Source organism: Phaenicophaeus curvirostris, chromosome 1, assembly GCF_032191515.1.
Source record: "Phaenicophaeus curvirostris isolate KB17595 chromosome 1, BPBGC_Pcur_1.0, whole genome shotgun sequence".
NCBI lineage: Eukaryota > Metazoa > Chordata > Aves > Cuculiformes > Cuculidae > Phaenicophaeus > Phaenicophaeus curvirostris.
Genome location: NC_091392.1, coordinates 180,176,088 through 180,191,694, shown reverse-complemented (window position 1 = coordinate 180,191,694; position 15,607 = coordinate 180,176,088). Strand labels below are relative to the sequence as shown.

At 36.6% G+C, this 15,607-nt stretch overlaps 1 long non-coding RNA gene across 2 annotated transcripts in view; it reads left to right on the top strand.

Moving 5' to 3' along the window:
- Nucleotides 1–15,607, top strand: part of LOC138734339 (uncharacterized) — a 66,518-nt gene that overhangs the window by 14,456 nt on the left and 36,455 nt on the right. Inside the window, exon 2 of one of the 2 annotated variants that reach the window (XR_011339556.1) lies at nt 14,993–15,042. This is a non-coding gene — a long non-coding RNA (uncharacterized lncRNA). Of the gene's footprint in view, nt 1–13,626; nt 15,043–15,607 lie in introns of those variants that run through there. The other variant, XR_011339555.1, reaches the window with a different exon arrangement.

Sequence of the window (15,607 nt, the reverse complement as noted above, 5' to 3'; positions counted from 1 at the left end):
AAATATTTTCTTAATTCTTACATTTTCTTACTTATTTCTCAAAATTGGCCACAAAAGTTTTCACACTTTAAGTACTGACACTTATATTTTCCAACCTATATCCAACCATAGGGTTGTCTTTCTGAACTACATTTTCTACAACTTTGTCCAGTTCAGTTGCGGTTATGTTAAAAAGGCGATTACCACCACTTTAAAACATTATTAAGTCTGCTAAAATATAGTAACTCAAAACAACTGCACACCATGTTTTCCCAATTCTACCTCCCATTATACATTCTCCTGCCAACTTAAATAAATATTATATCACTTCAGTTTCCTTGCATATGGTTGTTTACCTCACTTAATCAAACTGCATATATGAGCAAGGAGCTTCTGGAAAAACTCAGATGGAAGGAGGAAATTTACAGAATGTGGAAAAAGAGACTGGCCACTTGGGATGTACATAGGAACTCTGTCAGATATGTAGGGATGCAACAAGGAAGGCTAAGGCTCACTTGGAATTAAATCTGGCAAGGGATGTCACAGACAACAAGAAGGGCTTCTTCAAGTACACCAATAGGAAAAGGAAGAGTAGGGAATATGTGGGCCCGCTGCTGAGGGAAGTGGATGCCCTGGTGACAGAGGCTACAGAGAAGGTGGAATTACCGAATGCCTTCTTTGCTTCGGACTTTACTGCTGAGGCCCTTCCTCAGGAATTCTGAACCCCAGAGGAAAGAGAAAGTCTGGAGAAAAATACTTTCCCTTGGTCTAGGAGTATCAGGTAAGAGATCATTTAGGTAAAATGAACATCCACAAATCCATGGGCCCTGATGGGATGCACCCACAAATGCTAAGAGAGCCGGCAAATGTTATTGTTGTGCCACTCTCCATTACCTTTGAAAGGTCATGGAGAACAGAAGAGGTGCCTGAGGAAAAGCCAGTGTCACTCCAGTCTTCAAAAAGGATAAGAAGGACCCAGGAAAACTAGAGTCCAGTCAGCCTCATCTCTGTCCCTGGAAAGGTGATGGAACAGCTCATTCTGGATGTCATCATTAAGTATATGGAGGAAAAGAAGGTTATTGGGACTGGCCAACATGGATTCACCAAGGGGAAATCATACTTGACCAACCTGATAGCCTGCTGTGATGGCATAACTGGCTGGGTTAGAGGAGCAGGGGAGAGCAGTGGATGTTGTCTACTTTGACTTCAGCAAGTCTTTTGACACTGTGTCCCATAGCATCCTCAGAGGTAAGGTTAGGAAGTGTGGGTTAGATGAGTGGACAGTGAGGTGGATTGAGAACTGGCTGGATGCAGAGCTCAGGGGCATATAATCAGAGGTGCAGTCTAGTTGGAAGCCTGTAGCCAGCAGTGTCCCCACAGGACAGTACTGGGTCCAGTCTTGTTCAACGTATTCATCAGTAACCTGGATGAGTGTATCCTCAGCGAGTTTGCTGATGATACTAAACTGGGAGGAGTGGCTGATACACCAGAAGGCTCCACTGCCATTCAGTGAGACCTGGACAGGCTGGAAAGCTGGGCAGAGAGGAACCTAATGAAGCTCCACAAAGGCAAGTGTAGGGCTCTGCACCTCAGGAGGAATAACCCCCTGCACCAGTACAGGTTAGGGGTCAACTGTCTGGAAAGCAGCTCTGTGGAGAAAGACCTGGGAATCCTAGTGGACAACAAGTTAACTGTAGGCCAGCATCGTGCCCTTGTGGCCAACAGCATCCTGGGCTGCACAGAGAAGAGTGTGGTGAACAGGTCAAGAGAGATTATCCTCTCCCTCTACTCTGCCCTAGTGAGGCCCCATCGGGAGTAGTGTGTCCAGTTCTAGGCTCTCCAGCTCAAGAAAGACAAGGAACCACTGGAGAAAGTCCACCAGAGGGGCCATGAACATGACAGGACTGAAGCATCTCTCTTATGAGGAGAGGCTGGGGGAGCTTGGTCTGTTTAGCCTGGAGAAGAGAAGACTGAGAGAGGATCTTATCAGTTGCTTATAAATATACAAAAGGCAGGTGTCAAGAGAATGAGGGCCAGACTCTTTTCAGTGATGCCCAGCAACAGGACAAGGGACAGCAACTACAAGCTGGAGGACAAGAAGTTCCATCTAAACATGAGGAAAAACTTCTTTACTGTGAGGGTGATGGAGCACTGGAACAGGCTGCCTGGAGAGGTTGTGGAGTCTCCTTCTCTGGAGATATTCAGAACCCACCCGGACGGGTTCCTGTGCACAGTACTCCAGGTGAGCCTGCTTTAGCAAGGGTTTGGACTGGATGATCTCCGCAGGGCCCTTCCAACACCAACCATTCTGTGATTCTGTGATTCTGTGATTCTTTTTCTTCCTAACGACCTTTTCTTACTATTTCTGACTGTCCTTATTTAATCTGCAAGTAATATTTTCAAAATTATTAAAGGATAAATTCATCAGCACCTTTGCAAATGGAGGTTAGATCCTTCTATATTATTAGCTTTGTATTTTTTGAGTATCACACTATCCAAAACAAGACACAGGAACCTTGCTGGGTGTTGATTTCTGTAGTAGCTGCACTGGGCCTCTGAAGATACTGCAAAAGAGCTAAATTTCTCATCATAATAACCCCCCTCTTGCTAAGTAAATATTTTCATTAGTCTACAAAAATAATATTTTTAAACTGTTCAATAAAATGTTAAATGGGAAAGTTAAAAACAGTTTTGCATTTTAAAAACCCCAAACTATAAATATAAATGTGAACGCTCAATTCCAAAAATTATTAAATTAATACTCATGTTGAAGAGCAAGTTCTGACAAGTAAAACCAGACACCCTTTGATTTCAATTGTAAGTTAAAGGAGCCTTAGTAGCTCATTTTTTTGTTTTTCTCAATTTGTTCAATTTGTTAAGCCATCTCACAATTTAGAATCATCATTCTCTCTTCATGAAACATTTTAGTCCATAAGCTACTTGTTTGACTTTCACGAGAAGTCGTCACTCAAATTTCAGAGGCCTTTCTGAAGCAGTATTTCACTTACATCCAGAAATTATATTTTCCCATCCTTGTAAAAATGTGTGCATTTAACATTCTAAAGTTATTTGCTAGACGTGTTCCTCCAAAAGCTTCTATGACCTTTACTGTTTTTCTTCTACATAAACTGTCCTAATATAAAGGTGTAGTGGTATGTGCTTCGTATTCTTATTCTGCAGTTCTGTAGGAATTTCAACATACAGCATACTTTGCCTGCAGCAAACAAAGTTGTAACGCAGGCAATTATTGTTGGCAAATAAGTCTCCCAAAATTAAACACTTCAAGTTGACAACAATCTTTCTCTGGGTTGGCTTGTATTATAAAGGTTTTAATACTTTGGTGGTCTCTTTTCAAGTTAATTCTCAACTAGCATAAGTAAATGTCTCCTACTTAAAAAACGAACGAACAAACAAACAAACTCCAAAATCCAACAATAAACCAAAGCCAGGTAAACCTGGATGATTCAAGTACAGTATTAATCAGAAAAGTTATACTGAAACCCCTTGGTTCTATGTCAAGATAACAAGACAGTGAGCTACAGAAGTGAAGGGATGCTACTTCTCTTACTTAGATCTTCCTCCCTAGGAGGTTCAGTGAGTGAAAGCCACTAGGTTCTCTGTACACTATTCACATTTTTAATACAGCTGCTTCTAATAACTGAAATGTTTCTGACACAATTTGAGGAAACAAGGTACACCTGCAAATGCTCACAGCCTTCCTGTCACAGACCCAGTACAAGAAAAAACACTGGAAGATAAATTCTTTAATGTGAAGACTTTAATTATTGTTTGATACGGACACAGAAAGTCCTTAAGCAGCTAACAGATTATCACAGTAATAAATATAAATAGTTTTCTCATAATCCTTCAAATTTAATTTCTTAGGAAGAACAGACATGCTAGCCAGTATTCTGAATAGACTGAATTCTGTCAGTATTCTGAATAGACAAATAACCTTCATTCCTTCAACATGCTTGCTCTCTTATGCTACATATTTTATGCTCTAACAAAAGCATACACAGAAATTATTCACATTATAGTGAAGGCCGTGAATGCTGGTAGCACAAACCATTCATATTCTTTAATGGGGTTTTGGAGTACAGGAAAATAAAATATCTTGAGGTTTGGAGCAGAATTACAAGTAATACCTTCTGATGTCACTATTTTCACTTTAGTATTCCATTATCATGGCACAGATACTACGTTTCATTTTTATTACAGGCTTGACTTATGAGAATAAAAATAGGCTGTTAACCACAGAAAGTAAAACTCATCATCAAGATTTTGTTTAGGAATCAGACTTTTTTGGATATTCTGTCAAATAATAAACTCTAGTTATCTATCTGTGACTTAAAAGAAACTAGATGTGTTTTGAATGCAGACTATTTACCCATAATATCTACAAAGCTATACATACCTGAAGAGCATGTGCTAGATAAGAGTTAGAAGGCAAGGAAGAAGGGTCTTGACAATGCTGAAACCAGCTTCCTGCCCAGAGGATCAAGTAGTGTGAGCAGAGTAACAGTACTGCTTGCATGAACGGGTAAAATGCTTTATCCTTATTGATGACCTGTAAATAGAAATAATATGTATATGAACTTTAAAATAAATGAAAATTAAAACATAGAAAGTAATAAAAGATACAAAAATACATGTATTGACCGAAAAATATGGTTGGACTCGATGATCCGGTGGGTCTTTTCCAACGTGGTGGTTCTATGATTTTATGAAAAATGATACCTGCATTTTTTATGATATATCATGTGTTCGCACTATCCAATTTCATCTCCACTATTTATTTTTTTTTTTTCAAGTTACTTCTTAATATTCCAGATTATTTACTGGGTAGAGCCAACAATTATGCAATTAGACAGATGTAAGAGGATTGTGATGACAGAAACTTTTTGTCTAACCTGTTCTAAATTGCCAGTGCGGAAGATGTTCCAGTATTTCCAGATAGCCTGGCTCCAGGATTTAACTGCCCTTGTACTTAGAAGGATTTTCCAAACATGTAGCCTGTTCTTCTTCACTGTAAATTAAGAAATACTTTTCTTGTCCTTTCACCACTTTCCATGAAAGACAATCAATGACTATCTTCTTCACAATAATCTTTAGATATCAGACTATTTTCCCCAGTCTTTTCTCCTCTAGACTAAACAAATACAACTCTTTGGAAATGCGCCTTATAAATCTTGCTTTTCACAACCCTTTTCACTCATGTGCTTTCCTGTGAATTCACCTTTACCTGGACATCGAAATAATTTTCCAGATTTTATTTTGACACAGAGATACGACAGTTTTATTCACTGACTTTTATTCTGGCCATTTTGCATGAGTATTCTTTGATTTTGCTTCATCTGCAAAACTAGGCAGTATCAATGTCCTTTGGAACGTGGCGTTGCTCTAGAGCAGCAGGCCCCGCAGACCCTTGAAACGAAATGCATCTGTCCATCTCTTCAGTAACTTTTTTGGAAATCAGTAATAACACACAATTTTCTTTGAATATAGAAAAATTCGATTGGTTTTTTTTTCCTTTTCTTCAAAGAACCAGATAAAGCAGGGATTTTGTATGCCTTCTACTCAGTAATACTGTAACTTTTATTTTTACATTTAACAGCTAAAACAAGAATTATAATATTCTTAATATATAAGCAGATAGGTAGAAAGGCAGGCATAAATCGTTTTCTTTGAGAATGAAGCATAATAGAAGGAATATTTGATTCAAAGGCTGTATCTTTCTGTTGTGTCAAAGTAGAGAATGTTTTCTGAGATGGAGGTAGGAAGGATGTTGTCAGTATACTATGGAGTCTCTTTCTGATAATTACACAACTGTTAGTTCATGTTAAAAGAATGTAATGTTCTGCATTGTTTTCAATGACTTTTGTCTAAATAAAGCAGAAATATCCTGCACCAAGAAAAGTAAAACAAAGGATGTAAGATAGTAACAGATCAAAGGAGCGCTCTAAATGCTGACTGTCTTCACAGTTGTTTGCAGACACCTGCCTCTAGAGAATTTTACTTTTTTTTAACTAGTGATAGTTTATCCAGGAATCTCCAAATTATTTAATTGGAAGGAATAAAATAAGTGAAAAACTGAGAAGCCCTTTATGACATCTAGCCCAGATCTTCTGCTTCTTTGCTCTACTTCACTTGTGCAGACTATGCAACCATACCACAGCCATATATGAAAGTTCTTCCAAGAAGTGGTTTCTATGGTTTGGTTTTGCTTTTTAATATTCATACAGTTTATTCATAGGGTGCTTTCGTAATGAATTCCTGAAATTTATTAGTTCGTCTTTGTAATCTAGTTAATCTATCCAACTGCAAAGCATCCAAATCCCATGATACCGAGGTGTGCTCTCAATACTCTAAATGAGTAAATAGGCTTAAGGGCTCCCTGCAGCCTTGCAGTCCTGCTCAGAGCCACCTATTCCCCATCTCTGGAAAAGCCATTTTACAATTCCTCTACCCTTCAGCCAAAATTCTGATGTAGTCATCTCCTCCTTGCCATGCTCCAACACAGCTTCCATCAGCTTCTAAAAACTACGTCCCCCCCTGCTTCAGGAAACATAAAGAGGCAAACCCCCACCAAGTGATTATTTAAGCAGGAGTGATGGGCACATAATGTATTTGCAGAGAAGAGAGAGCAGTTTGTGAACACTTCTCTAGCAGCCAGTCGTATCTGCCGTGACAACTTTCAGAATCTCTTTTCATAGAAGACTTAAAACAACTTTTTTTCCTCAAAACAGGAACCACCAGTTCTGGCAGTTCAGGCATTAGGCTTAGAATACACAACACATTCAGAGAGAAGTGGACAACTTGAAATATATTGCTTGGTTCTTCCATGTAATTTTCTAAAACTATGCTCCAGGGGATCATATCATTAGAATTTTATATAACGCAGTCCCATTTCAAAATTACAAGCTCATTCTAAGAAAGAACACTTATTTTCTTTTTTTTTCCCAGCTAGGTTTATATGTGACAGATTTGCCTTATTTTTTTCTCCATCTATGTGTATAAAATTCTACTTTCTCGTATTTTGCAGCGAAATTCTCTTGCTTTTTTAATGTAGTTTCTATTATTTGCAAGAGCATAATTCTGCTGAAGCCAAGGTGTGCCAAAGGTACAGAATCACACGTTCATTTTACAGGAGAGGTTTTTCCCAACATAGTTCCCCACTGTGTTGATGGCAGTACAGTAAAGCCAGAAAAGCCAGTTAGTTCCTCCAGGAATGCTGCCTGCGTTTCTGCGGGACTGCTTCTCGAAATAAATTATGCTACTTAATCTGTTCGTAAATTTATTGCGGAATAGTTGTTATGTTGGTCTATTTGCTTCCCAGTGTTCCATTAAGAATCATTTCCTATTAATTGTTTCCAAACACCCACTCCCCACCTTCCTTCTTAATTTCTGGCCTTTTTCCTTCAAACTATAGCATCCTAAAATTTTGCTCAATTCTTTAACTGATGTCCTTAGTATACAGACAAAATTTACATGTATACATTTTAATCACCCCCAAATTGCTTTGTTTGTGGATTACATACATTTAGTAAATTTAGCATGTTTTCATGAGAGTAGTTACCTTGGTTTGCATTTACCTGTTTTCTTTCATGCGACCTGTGACACTGTATCAAGTGCCTTGAGCATTACAGGTGTGGTTATAACAGCAATATATATAACAGACCTAGCAACTCCTTTATTTTACATACAGACAAAATAGTGACATTTTTCTTCACATAAAACCAATGGCATTGTGATACAATTCTTGAGTTTTTCATGCTTTAGACAGATATTTCAAGCATCGATTTTGCAAAGTAGGAAGTAGAGATCCTCAAGCACTCACCAGAGGAGCTGAGAATATGCATATGTTTTTTATATGAGCAGCTTATTTCCTCTTGTTACCTCTGAGTAACTTAAAAGACAGCATTAACCTGAATGCTAGCATATAATGTTCCAGCATTGTCTGACTTGCCACATTTTCCCTTCCCTTTTTATTTTCTGTCTTCACACTTAAGCAGTTAATCCTAGGTCACAATGTAGTCTATGGATGTAATTTTATTTGCCCTTTTTGTGCATCCTGCACATAGTTTTCTACAACAAGTAAAATTAGAAATTATCATGAAAATAACCATTGACTTCACTAGGTTAAAATATGACCTGCAACCTAATAGTAATTACATCACATACTGGAAAACTGTCCAAGTAATACAGAGATTATGTTAATCCCAAGATATTATTGCATATCCCTTTTTGAAATCTGTGTAAATATTCAGTAAAGCACTTATTCCATCATGTGCATGATGAGGTCATTATTTTATATTGAAGAGCACCTACTTCAGCATCAGGTCCTTCTCAAAAGTCTCAGAATAAAACACCAGAAGCAAATGCATTATTTCCTACAAAGAGGTCCATATAGATGGGGCCCAAACAATATTTTAATAATGAACTATTTCTGTTTACCCAAATGGTCATATACCGACTTCTTCATTGCTTACCTTGAAAAGAATATTCACTCATATAACTAGCTTCCCATTTTCCATTTTAAAATACCTCCACATCAGATAAGTACTCTTTTGCCTTTTATTGTCCTCCTCTGATTTTCTTAATTCCTCAGTTTTTCAGATTTTCTACGCTTTTGCTCCTTTTAAGTCATACCTTGCACCCACCTTTATACGATCATGGACATTTCTGTTCAAGAAACAGTAGTGTGAAAGATACATAAAGCTTATTAGTATTCACGCCGTTGCGATTTTATTTTAGAGCAGGCTAATACAGTTGTAATTATTGCCAACTGGATGTAGTTCACAAGATTACATCTGTTCTGCTGAGCTAAACGGGGCACATGATTGGGCTCTACTGTGTGATAATCCATGGCATTTAACCGTTAGCATGCTCTTTAGTATGCTTTTCGCCGAGACCAACAAGCACCCAGGTAAAACCCAGCAAGATTTGGGGACGAGCATGGATTAGAGACTGTTCTTAGTTGGCAGTAAGAAAAATGAATGTGAGCTGTAATTTGCCATCAGCTTTTGACTGGCCTTTGGTCCATTTTGTTTTCTAGTACAGATGTCATCTAAGAAATTAAATGTAGCTGAAAACTGGTAGAGAGTATACACACCTTCTTAGGCTCCGATACCCGACCCTGCGCGAAGGATGAAAGCTGTTGGCAAAGGAGAGGGATAGACTAGCGTTAGGTTGACAGTGACTTCCCTATGGCAGGCAAATTCTCAGCCTATGAGCAGGAATGGATCTTGGCTGACTTGTGCTACCTCCAGTGGGCAGAACAGGGGTGCAGAATCTGGTCCCCTTCATATATTCAGATACTTTTCTGTATTTTCAATTCCCATTTTTGTTTGCTGTCTCTTCAACTATATTTTCAAATAAATTATCTGATCTGTAGACAGTGGTCTCAGATTTCCTTTTATTCAGGTATTTATTTCTCTATTGGAAACAAAGAAAAAATTGAAAGTTGAAGAAATGTGAAAAAAATCTGCTTTTCAGTACTTCTTTAAAAGCTTCATGTGTTTTCAGATTACATTAGCAAAACTATACTAAGCAGGTAATTAGACTGTCTCTGATAGTATCACATGGTCAGTGCTTTCTTTCCATTTTGTCTTTCCATGATGACAAGCTTGAAGTTCCCATTTCCAGTTCCATTTTCTTTTCTCCTACTTTATACTTCACTGAACGTTTATTTACAACAGAATCTTTCTCTTATTTTATCACAATGTTTGTGCTGAACTAGCTTTTTGCTATTACTCTTCAAACTCTTTACATTTCTGTCAATGATTTCCACAATATGTTTACCCTTTTTCTGGTCTCTGTTAAATCAGAAATATTGTACATTCATAAGGTCTTCATTGTAGACCTAGTATATATTTTTTTCTGACCACTATCAGATCCAGGACTGAATTAACTCTCATTACTTCTTCCAGTTGTTTTAAGTACTATACCAAAAAATATCCTCCTGTAGCCTATTTTGAAACTTTTCTTGTATTGTAACTCGAATTCCTCTTGTACAGCTTTTTACACATTTATTTTCATATACATAGCAATACATATATATGTATAATAGACAGATATTATATATCATAATCACAGACATCCCATAATCCTAGAGAAAGTCAAATGGAACAAACCTCCAACACAACCTTCATGGATTTTGCACCTTCCATTTTCATTTGTGAAATTATATCTGTGTCTGCCAGCCATGTGAGTTGCAGGATGTGCAGACAGGGTGGTTGTTTTATAAATTGAGCTTCCCTCACCTTATCTTCCTTATATAGCAACAGGTAGTTATATTCTATTTAAGTCTTAGCTAGATTCGTTTGTAATATGATCAAATAACATTTCATGGAATTTGAGGCAGTACTGGAGTTCTCAAGACCACAGGTACCTACGCTGTGTTTAAAAACAGAAAGACCTATTTTTTTCATTATTATTTCCTGCAGGACTTGACAGATGAAGTATGTTTTCCTATCTCAATGTAGCAATATTCACTCAACTTTATTCTCCTTCCACAAATGTTTCCTTACAGTTACTCTTATTCATTTGATGAAAAATCTTTCCTGTTTTGCTAATATTTCCAGCTATGTTTTCATCACTGTTCTTCGTATATTAAAAAGACAAACATTTTAACTTCTTGTTTGAACTGAGACAAATTGCAAATGAAAAATAGCTAAAATTGAGTGTAAAAATAATTTTGTCTTCTAACTACAACTCTGAGGTTTAGATTAGTACTATTAAACAAGCAATAGTTTTGTAACTTAACACATGATATCAATACAGTACTCTCAAAACCAGTTATTTTCCAAAACTATGCTAATTCTGGTCAGTTTGATGTACTTCCTTCTAACAACAATACACCGTCGTTAGAATTATATTTTTTTCTCGTAATGAGTAAGATCTTATTCCGTAACTGCTCTGCCACGAAATGAACACAGTAAGTGACTATTTTAGGGTCTGTATTGCATTATACAGTTAACAGAAAGGACAAATCTTCAGTAAGCAATGGTGACTTAACTTTATGCATGCCAATTCATACCATTTGAGGATATGCCCTAGAAAATCCTAACAGGTTTTACATAGTTTTAACATTATTTCTTTTTGTATGGGTAAGTTTCACATGGTTCACTCTTACAAAATTATCTGCAGTTGATTCATGTTAACAAAGAACTTACTGCTACTAACTACTGTAACTACTGTACAATGCAAAAACTCATCCTCAGTGTAACTGTTCCAGATACCAAATTTCCTTTCAAATCCTTGTTTCTAATGTCATCCTTATGCTTAGGAAATGAATGCGGCAATTAAAGTGCTTTTTTAATGGGCAAAGTCCTGCTGATAACTATACTAGTTAAAAACTTCAATGCCCCATCAATGACATCCTCAGCCACACCTCCAACCATTTCCTTGTAAGTTGCTATTGTTACTGTTATTGTAAATTACTGTATTAGAAAAGGCTTCAGAATTATATTTTACACTCCTAAAGCAAAAAGTTCTGAACATCACTATTTATGTTTTCCCATGTACTTGGCATTCCTTTTACTGCAACCCAAGTAATTCAGATTATCTACAGAACATTTAGTATAGATAATAAAATACGTAGGCATCTACCCCTCAAAAATATTAACTTTTATTTAATATTTCTGCTATAACAAATATTATCTGAAAAAAAATCCTACTTTTATGGATGTACTTTTTTTTTAGTTTTGATGTCTTTTTTTTAACTTTGACTGGTTTTATTACAAAAAAAAGACAAAGCATTCTTTCCATGAGCATTTCTCTTTATCTGCATATGAAATCTGAAAGCTTCTGCCATACCATTTATGAATGCAGCATGTTTGATTTCATTCACGTGCTCTTTTTAAGTTAGCATTCCTACATTGAAAAAGTACCTGTATTTTTACAGAAATTTTTATCTCTGTCCATAATTATTATTCCATTGATGTAGGAACCAAGGTACTTTGATCCTATGAAAGCACGTGTCATGAAAAACTTAAAATGCAGTCACTAAATTGTTATGTTTCTTATCTGCTTTACTGGAAGTCCTGAAATAGCAGATTCATCCAGTGTTTAGAAGGAGAATTATTCTTGAATATTTATGATCATGCTCAAGACAATATTTTAGACAAATGGATGTATACATGAGAGAAAAATGGATCGGTATTGAACCAAAAGAGTTTGGAGAGTCCAGTGTAGAAAGGAACAGGAAACTTTTGTTAACAAAAGGAACAAAAAAGGGAGAAGACAGAGAACTCAAGAGAAAGGGAGATCTTTAATAGGTATAAATCAAGAAATTATTAGCATAGGAAGGAAGAAAATAATTTCACCTTATAAGACAGACTCTACCAGTACACAGCTTTTTAAATTTATCCCACTTTTTGCAAGTGAGCCATGTAGGACTCAATGTTTAAAATAAAGACTAATGCTATGTTTTGTTAAATTTAAATGTCTTTAATACAGATTTTATATTCTTCACATTTGATTTTACATTTCTACAAACATCTTTAAATTACAAGTACATTGGGAAATCAGCGTATTTTATGTCAAGGCAGAAGAACAATACTTCTTGACTATTCAAAGCCATAAAAAAAATAAATCCCAAAAGTGCCACATTCTTCTTTTTCTATGTCTTGACTACAGCACTATCTCTCACAGAAAACAGTGGTATCAGCAGCAAAGGAAGGGGTCAGCAATCTTCCACATCAAAAGTTAGGACAATGCGCTCAAGACAGAAGGTAGGATGGTGAGAGAGGTAGCAAGTGAAAAGCTTCAGAAGAGATGGTAGCTAAAGAGTCAGGGAAAAAAGAAAAAAAACAGAGAAAGATAAGATTGAAAAAGACAGGGAAAAAGAAAAAAAAACACAGGAAACAGCAACAGTAACAATCATGCTTGTTCACTTTAGAAACAGTAGAAGAACATTGACAGAAAAGGTGAGTAATACTGTTGCCATTTTTAAAAAGAAAGAATTCTACATAAAAGACCTGGTACAGTTTGAAATGCTGAGTTATTCCTATCTTATGGTGACAGGCCACTCACTTAACTTTTAGTCTGAGCTAGTCAGTTCAGTGAAGCCAGTAGATCAAAATGGGCACCTCCAGAGGACAATTCCTCCCATCCTACAGTCTGAATCTTAAGACTCTTGAAACTTAATTAATTTTGTGAAGCTTACTACGTAGCTGTGAATGTAGCAGCATATGTTTAAGCTGAATACTTACGGATAAAAACATTTGGATTAAAATAGTATGAGAAACAGCGTATTTTTCCACTTCCTTTACTCTGAACAAAGAAAATTCACTAACAACTTTCATCTGCAAGGAACATGTAATAGGTTTGTGCTCCATAATATTTTTTTATTGCTAAACATTACTCATGTTCACTATACTGAACACAAAAATGAAGTCTGACCCAAATAAAAGACAGTTTGCTTTCTTGTTAGGACTAATTATGTAGTACTGGGGCTTTAAGTTTATCTGCTGTAAGTAAAAATCAAAGCTTGACATCATTGGGATCCTATATTCCCAGCATGAAGACCCGATTCAGGAATATCACATTTAACTGATACTTAAAATGGCACTGCTGATATTTCAGTAATTTGTTACTAAATACAGTAAATACCTTTGGCGGGGGGGGGTGGTGGGGAAGATGCCAAAATCCTATGTTATGGTCATGGATACCTACATTATAGTGGTTAGTTTAAATGATCTATAATCAAATACAAGATTCATGGGTTTAGGGCTGGTTTTTGAAGTTGGTATATAGCTCATTCTCTGAGCAGGAAACTTCAAGGTGGAGTGGGGACCAACCTCTCTATTCCACTGTCAGCAGCTTTCCAGCCCAAATGCAGAAACAAGACTCTGCTCTTACAGAACTGCAGTACCAAAACTTAAATAAGCAGAGAAGAGGGTGGGAAAGGCAGCTTTCCCTCTTGGAACTGCTCTAGGGGCAGCAATGTACACCAACGAGACAGTTCACAGTCTGCGCTTCCTTGTTGGCACGGAAAGCCTGAGAGACAGAATCCTGGGACTGTGCAATTTGTACCTCACTGGAGACCTGTGTATACAATCGTCTTCTACGAGTGACTACTTTCAGATACAGTCATCCTGACACTGATTGTTTCATGAGGACAACGCAGAGTTGTTACTTACAATGAAATTAAAAAGGTATCTTTAAAATCTAAATAATGGTCCATCTGAAATGTGATTTTGCACTGAAATATTATCTAAACAATTCTAGAGTCCTGTAATGTAAATTAGAGTAACACTAATACAAAATAACATAAAAGTAAGGGCTAATTATAAAACACAGCATGAAAACTCTTATTTAGAACTTTTAAAAGTTGTATCTATATTTGATTTCATTTTCTTGTTAGAGTGAACACAAAGAGTACAACTCTGTCAGTTTTTCAGTATTCATGTCTTCACCGAGTGCCCTTAAAAACAGCTGCACAGGAAAGGGAACGCTATCACACGGTGATTTATAGCGTAATTCTTACACAGACCTATCTCTCTCTATCAGCAGAAATTAATACACTACATTCCAAAAAGTAGATGTTACCACTCCAAAATTATTGGTGAACTAGCACCACAATGGCTTTCCCTGCCCCCGCCCCCTATGGTTTTCACTCTTTCTGTCCCCAGTTAGCAATGGGGCAGTTTTAGAGGGAATGCTGCTCCTCTCTACCTCAGCTCAGGTCTCAGTTGTACTCAGTGTTGCTCAGGGGGACAGTTAAGGTGTTTTATGCACGCCACCAAGTCAACATGAGAAAATAGGAGGTCTCTGTATTTAAAAATAAACAAGTTTTTAGCATGGTAATTCATGAAGACCAGTTATAGTCACTATATAAATATTAATTAATTGCTCAGTTTAAAAAGTACATAATTTCCCTAAATGTTTACTCCACTATAATACCAAATATTCTCATGGGAATCGTGCAGTAACTAAGTACATAAATGAACAAATTACTGAATTAAACTTTTTTACCAGTTTCCTAATTAATTTTATTTTCTTACAGCTTTTGGATGAAATCTACGCACTGATTACTAACTTGTAATGAAAGCAAATGTAAGTAATCCATTGTTCTACAGCTATATATGGTTATCAATTAATTGACTTTACCTTGTCTGTTGAGTAATGATTAACTAGCAGTTTCAATTTTCAATTTCAGCATTATTACAATTAGGTTTTGCACACAAATTTTGCCACTCTTAAGTGTTATTGCCTGCTCATGCCTTGCCCCAGATGCTAATGACTGGAATTAACAACAGAAATATATGTATAAAACTGGCTTTGTTATTTTGATGTCTAATAGTATTTTTTTAAAAAGCTACCTTAGGAAGACAGAATATGGGGGCAGTCGTCATTTTCTAGTTTGTGATTCAGGATGGTGCTGAAAGTCAATTGAAAGCCTTCCTTAGAAGCAACCATGCTACAGTAAAAATGCACAGAGAGTAAAACACAGCTCAGCACAGCAGTTAGTCAGAAAGCTGAAGTGTAAATCTGTTTTCCATTCAAGCATAATGCATGACACATCTGAGCACTGAATACAAAATATTCGCATAAATACTTACCTGACACCTCCCTTTTCACCCTATTATTTCTCCTATGCTTATTCATTGTTTTTTTAATC